A 7,454-nucleotide genomic window follows, 5' to 3' on the forward strand; every position below is an offset into this window, starting at 1 on the left:
TCTTAGCCTAAAATGTTTCAAGTGTGGTCTTCTTTTAAAGTGAGGCATCAAGGTCCAGTGCCTCCAAGAAATTTCTCATAGTCAGAAACGAATGTTCCATCCATTTAATTGCCATTGTCCTTACTGTCTTAATCACTTCTTGGCACTAGTACACCACATTATGTAATGGTGACTTGTGCTCAAGTTCCTGTCTTTCCTGCCACAGATTTAGACTAAATTCACAGGCTTACATGAGCACTGAGAGACAAACAGATTACATGAATGTTTGAGAACTGACCAATTGGATCACATAGTAGGTAAGTGGTGGGGGTTTTTAGGTGACTTGAGCATTCAAGACAATTAAAATTGTCGTAGATAGCAGATGGTTGAGACTATGGAGCTAACATTATCAGATGAGATTTTTAAAATTTTATTTATTTTTAATTTTTGTATTATTGATTTAGTAGTGATTGACAAGATTGTAGGATAAGAGGGGGTACAATTCCATATAATTCCCACCACTGGAGTTCCATAATCCCTTCTCTTCCATTAGAAGGTTCCCTATTCTTTACCCCTCTGGGAGTATGGACCACAGATCTTCATGGGATGCAGAAGGTGTGAGGTCTTGCTTCTGTAATTGCTTCTCTGATGAACACAGGCATTGACAGATGGATCCATACAATCAGCCTGTTGCTATTTTCCTATAGTGGGGTAGGGCTCTGGGGAGGTGGGGTTCTAGGACACACTAGTGAGGTCATGTGCCTAGGGAAGTCAGAATGGCATCATGGTAGCATCTGCAACTTGGTGGCTGAAAAGCATTAAGATATAAAGCAGAACAAATGGTTCACTACTCAGGAACCTAAAAGTAAGAATATTGCAGATGAGATTTGGGATCTTTATGTTGGAAGAAGCTAGAAAGTCTATTTTAGGTATATTCCAAGAGGCCCATGACTTGACTAGTTTTTGACTGAGCCCAACAGCTGACATGCAGGTGGGCTGAAAGTATTGTCTGAGGAGATGGTGTCAGAGTTGAGAATAGGACTAGAAAGCTGGATTGGGGCAAAAAGTAAATCCCAAATATGAGAAAAGTATATAAATACCATTAACTGTAACCCCCCTTGATCTGACATAGGGCCCTTGTCTATTCATATTTAGCACAGGAGCCTGAGATTTTTAAGATGAGTATGGAAATCCTGAGCCTTATGGAAAATATCCCTTTTAATATTTACTTATTTTCCCTTTTTTTTCCTCCTCCAGGGTTATTGCTGGGCTCAGTGACTGCACCATGAATCCACCACTCCTGGAGGCCATTTTTTCCCCCCCTTTTGTTGCCCTTGTTGTAGCTTCGTTGTGGCCATTATTATTGCCCTTGTTGATGCAATTCGTTGTTGGATAGGACAGAGAGAAATGGAGAGAGGAGGGGAAGACAGAGAAGGGGAGAGAAAGATAGACACCTGCAGACCTGCTTCACCGCCCGTGAAGCGACTCCCCTGCAGGTGGGGAGCCGGGGGCTTGAACCGGGATCCTTACGCCGGTCCCTGCGCTTTGCGCCACATGCGCTTAACCCACTGCGCCACCGCCCGACCCCCTTATTTTCCCTTTTGTTGCCCTTGTTTTTTAAATTTTTTTTATTGTTGTTGTAGTTATTATTGTTGTTGTTGGTGGTGGTGGTGTCGTCGTCATCGTTAGATAGGACAGAGAGAAATGGAGAGAGGAGAGGAAGATAGAGAAGGAGAAAGACAGATACCTGCAGACCTGCTTCACTGCCTGTGAAATGAACCCCCTGCAGGTGGGGAGCTGGGGGCTTGAACCCGGGATCCTTACTCTGGTCCTTGCACTTTGCACCACGTGCATTTAACCCGCTGCACTACTGCCCGACTCCCTTGAAATCTCCCTTTTAATAGATGTTGATGTATTGCCTTGGCAGGAAATATCTATTACATTCAAACTGGGTAATTGACAACTGCATTATTTAAAAGATAAGAGCAAGATTTCTTTCAGTCATCAAGGAATTTTCAAGCCTGTGTGGACTACGAGGATTATTGCATCTAGAGATTTCAAAAGGAGCTATGGGAAAGTGCTGAATACCAGGAGCATTATCTTGGATGGAAAGAGATGGTCAGCCTGAGTAAGGCAGGAGCCAAAGATATAAGCACCTCCATCTCACGCCCGCATTCTCTGATCTGATCTCCCGCTTATTCCTCCACTGGCTGAAACTAAGAGTAAGCCAGAGGGTAGAAAAGCTTGTTGGTTCAGCCTCTTCAAAGGCCAACCCTCTGAGGCACAAAGCAGTGTGGAACAGAAGGGGAGAAGATCTTGAAAGTCAAATGGAAAATACCCACCACTGATAGTTATTAATTTACACTAAATTAAATGCAAACAAACAATGAGGGAAACAAAACAAACTGTAGGGGCTCAGTGTGGGGCTTTTAGTTTCAGTACTTTAAAGACATCAGTCTGATTTTATAGTCTATCAATTTATTTTAGTTGTCTGTTTCTACAAGATGCTTGATAACCGAGTGAATAAAAGGGTTGTGAAAACTGAATATAACATAGCTAGAAAATATATTTTGAGGGGCTGGGCAGGGGCAATCCAGGCTAAGCCACACATAGTACCATGCGCAAGGACCTGAGCAAGGGTCCTGGTTCGAACCTCTGCTCCCCACCTGCAGGGGATCTGCTTCATGAGTGGTGAAGCAGGTCTGCAGGTTTCTCTCTCTGCCCCTTCACCACTCTCTCCTTTCTCAATTTTTCTCTGTCCTATTCAATAAAATGGAAAAACTGGCTGCTAGGAAAAGTGGATTCATAATGCTGGCACTGAGTCCCAGTGATAGCCCTGGAGGCAAAAAAATAAAAAATAAAAAAAAAGAAAGAAAGGAAAAAGAAAGAAGAAAGAAATAAAAGAAAATATATTTTGCACATTTCCAATGAAAGAATATCTTTTCCCAAAAGAATAAGTGCAACACCATCAAGGAGTTTATGCTTTAAGGCTGTATTTTAATTTACTGTACTAGTTATCTTCTGATACATAAAGAATCATAAAATTTTAGTAGTTTAAAACAATAAAATTTTACTACCTGACAGGTTCTGAGGGTCAAGAATCTAGAAATGACTTAGCTGCATGTTTTTTTGCTCAAGGTCTAGATTATATGAGCTGAGGTCTTAACTAGTACTAAGGACCCACTCCCAAGAAGGCTTACTCACTTGTTGACTAGATGTCTCAGTTCCTTGCTGTATGGTTTTCCAGAGATGCCTGAAAGTCCTTAACAAGTGGCACCTGGCTTCTCCGGTGTGGAGTGTCCACAGGAGTCAGAGACTGACAAAGCAACCAAGACTGATGTTTCGTTGTCATCTGGAATCTAATCTTTGAGGTTACATAATATCTCTTTCACTATATCCCACTGGCCATACTGTCCAATTTGCCACAGTGTAAAAAGAGGCTGGCCACAGATGCAAAGACAGTAAGACAGGGTCCCGACAGGGTCACCTTGGAGGCTGGCTTCCTCACTACTTTTCCTCTATCATTTTGTTGGGGGAGGGTGTTGATGGTTGTTGACACATGGGTACAGTCTCTCAACCACCCGAGATACCTGTTAGCACAAACACTCTCACCCCCAACCTAGGTGCTTCTGAGGTCCTGGTGTATGATGTGCTCCCCCCACTTTTGCAGAATCTGTATTCACTTGTGCATTTGTGAGGATCCTTTTCATCTCCAACACTGGGGGCACAACACCACATTCATATGCACTGTCAGTGTCTTTTTATTATATAAAAAGTTGGATTATAATAAGTTACTGTATGGTGTCTCTTGCTACTTTTGTCTCTTTCACCTTTTATGCAGAACCCTGGCGTATAGAAAACTAAGAAAAGAGAAGAAAAGGTACAGGAAGAAAAAGTCTCTTCATGGTTCACCTTAATCTGAAAACTCCAAGAAGATTCCCTTTACCTGTACTTACTTTTATTTTAATTATCTTTATTTATTAGATAGAGACAGCCAGAGATTGAGAGGGGGAGGGGGACTTAGGGAGAGAGACAGAGAGACACCTGTAGCACTGCTTCAGTGCTGCAGTGTAAACCTTTCCGCCTGCAGGTGAGGAGCAGGGGCTGGAAGACCTGCTCTTGTGATCTGTAAATGTGCCCTCAACCAGGTGTACCACTGCCTGTTCTCTACTTGTACTTTCTACTGTTTACTATGCAGTATGAACAGGCCTAGATGAACACAGACCACAGACTCACTAGGTGTTCTATGTCTCTCTCTCACACACACACACACACACACACACACACACACACACACACACACACACACACACACACACACACACACCTACCTCTGAGGAGGTAAATGATGAATGAAGAACTGAAAATCCTAAGAAGAATTACAGTGGAAATTCTCTTTCACCATCTGCAGAAAAGTCAATCCTGAGTTTGGCTTCAAAACCTCAGGGATTAAGAGTGATAAACAGAAGAGAATCTATAATTCTGGATATTCTCCTGCAGTCTCAGTCTCCTGCTCTAGCTATGGGTTCTGTCATAGATGGGCCAACCATACTTTATCTGCTCAGATCTTAATTTAAGGTCCCTTCCCCAGAATTACCTCAGCTCTATCCAAAATGAAGGCGACATTTCATATTTATTAAATTCCTCTTTTGATTAGAAAACTGGAATGATTCAACTTTATCATGTGTTTTCTCCTGTCTTTGCCCATGTTTTTGAGAATACTTGCATATGCCTCAAGGAATTTAAGGAGTTCCAGAACCAAGTGATAGGTGTTCCAAATGAGATATGAGCATTTACAAAGAATGTTGCTAAGCAGCTGTTTACAAATAAAGGCATTTTTCCAACTGAAGAGAGAATTTAAAAGCCAATGCTATTATTAAGTGGCAAATCATCAGGGTGACTGACTACCTTCAGTACATAAAACGTTTATTAACCTCATTTTTTTATTGTATCGATATTGGATGCTTGAAGAAGAGAAATGTGTCGAGGGACTTTTACTAGTTAAATAACAAATACTTAAGGCTCTATGCTGATCTGAGAGGATGACCAAACAGTGATCTCATTTCACCATAGTTCAGCAATAAATCTCTGTCTCTGCTTTCACCAGTGACGCTAGGATCTGTAGGGATTCCAGATCAGCTAGTTGCAGGCACTAATCTTTCACACTGGAAATGCATCTGTTAGGTGTATTGGACTCAGAAAGTTTGGCAAGGCTAGTTTGGGTACGAATTAGTCATTAATCTTGACCTCTCTTAGTTTACTGCTTTAGGGACTCAGCAATTGTGCTGAGATCTGGGACACTTCTATGAGTGTTAAAGAGCACACACATGTTAAAGAGAGCACACACACACACACACACACACAAAGACACACACACACACACACACAGACACTCATATACACATCAGCTATTCTGCGGTTTACATGCTTTCCAGGCAAAAAAACTTTTTTTTTTGCCTCCAGGCTTATCGTTGGGGCTCCGTGCCTGCACTATGAATCCACAGCTCCTGGCCACCATCTTTTTTTCCATTGTTGTTGTCATTGTTGATGCTATTGTTATTGTTGTTATTGTTATATAGGACAGAAAGAAATCAAGAGATGATGGGAAGATAGAGGGGGAGAGAAAGACAGACACCTGCAGATCTGCTTCACTGCCTATGAAGCAAACTCCTCTCCCTACTGCATGTGGGGAAGTGGGGGCTCAAACCTGGATTCTTAACGCTGGTCCCTGTGCTTTGCGCCATGTCCACTACCACCTGACCCGCAAAAAACTTTTTTTTTTTCCTCCAGGATTATTTTTGGAGCTCAGTGCCTGCGTGATGATTCCGCTGCTCCTGGAGGGGCTTTTTTTTTTTTTCTTATAGGATAGAGAGAGATTAAGGGAAGGGGGGGTGGAGAGAGAGAGAGAGAGAGAGAGAGAGAGAGGCACAACACTGCATCACCTCTTGTGATGTTCCCCCCTGTGGTGGGAGCCCCGGCTTGAAGCCAGGTCATGGTGCATGGCAATATATGTGTTCAACCATGTGCACCACCACCCAACCCCTTGAAGCAGAGCTTTGTTAAAATGCAGAAATAAAGAGATAAAGATGGTATATTTTGGACTTAACCTGCTGGCACCACCACCCACTAATTGGTGCTTTCTTTCACTGGACCTTAGTGTCTGCATCTATAAAATCAACCAGTTGAGGTAGAACAATGGCTACTAGCTTTTCCATCACTGAACACCTATTTTTTTTATGTCTCCTTTATAGACCTTAAGCTTTGGGAGATTTTATTTGGATGATGCCTTTTATATTATAGCTGTGAATTTGTTACATTTTTAAATTGTGCTCCTACTTCAGAGCTATCTGTAATATAAGCATCACGCATTTATGCAATGACTTATGAAGATACTGTGAAATGATATAATCAAGACCATGGCTGAGATGGTAATAAGCATTATGCAGTGCTGGTGTTTGCTTCATTCTGTGTATTCAGTGTTCCTTTTACAGAGTCTTGACACATAGTCAATTTAACAATAAGGAAGCAATGGTATTGGGAAGTTTAGGATTCAAAAGACCTAAGGTCCAAGGTTGTATATCCAAGATCATACTTGCAGGTCCTTTACTATGACTATGTCAATTGTGGATCAGCATTCTCCTGAAGGCACAGAAGCTTCTGGAAACAACAGAGAAGTAGAAAATGTTTGTTATTGTCATATTGAGTTGATTTGTTTCCAGTTAAAAGTAAAGACATGCAAGTTCGTGTTTACCAGAAGTATTTGGGTTTTTTAATATTTATTTGTTTTCCTTTTTGTTGCCCTTGTTTTTTTATTGTTGTTGTAGTTATTATTGTTTTATTGATGTTGTTGGTTAGGACAGAGAGAAATGGAGAAAGGAGGGGAAGACAGAGAGGGGGAGAGAAAGATAGATACCTGCAGACCTGCTTCACTGCCTGTGAAGTGACTCCCCTGCAGGTGGGGAGCCAGGGGCTCCAACCAGCATCCTTACACTGGTCCTTGCCCTTTGAGCCACATGCGCTTAACCCGTGGCACTACCGCCTGACTCCCTGCCAGAAGTATTTGTATCCCTCTTTAGACTGTTCGTTTTTCATGAAAAAATGTGCATAGAAAGGTTTTTGAATTCTAGTAAGTGGCTATCTAATCCCTTCTCATTCATTCTGTTATGCTGTAGATGAATGGAGTTTGGGGTTGGCTGACTTAGCTGGTTGGTTGGAATAAAGTGCTATCCCTATCTGACCTTCACAAAAAGATTTGTTTGTCAAGGAGAGAGAGAGAGAGAGAGAGAGAGAGAGAGAGAGAGAGAGAGAGAGAGAGAGAGTCACTCTGGCACACGTATGATACTGGGGATCGAACTCAGAACTTTGTGGTTTTAAGTCCCATGCTCCAGCTACTGCACCACCCCCTGAACCATTGTGCCAGAACTTTTTATTCTGTTTACAATGATAATACAAACATCTCTGTTATGTGTCGTGAA

At 42.0% G+C, this 7,454-nt stretch overlaps 1 long non-coding RNA gene across 1 annotated transcript; it reads right to left on the reverse strand.

Moving 5' to 3' along the window:
- Nucleotides 1–393: 393 nt before the first annotated feature.
- On the reverse strand, nucleotides 394–3,416 carry LOC132539259 (uncharacterized). The gene is made up of 2 exons (XR_009550522.1): nucleotides 3,184–3,416; nucleotides 394–787 (listed from the first exon to the last, which is right to left on the reverse strand). It is a non-coding gene; the product is annotated as an uncharacterized LOC132539259 (long non-coding RNA).
- Nucleotides 3,417–7,454: the final 4,038 nt, after the last annotated feature.

This window comes from Erinaceus europaeus, chromosome 7 (genome assembly GCF_950295315.1).
Source record: "Erinaceus europaeus chromosome 7, mEriEur2.1, whole genome shotgun sequence".
NCBI classification, from domain to species: Eukaryota; Metazoa; Chordata; class Mammalia; order Eulipotyphla; family Erinaceidae; genus Erinaceus; species Erinaceus europaeus.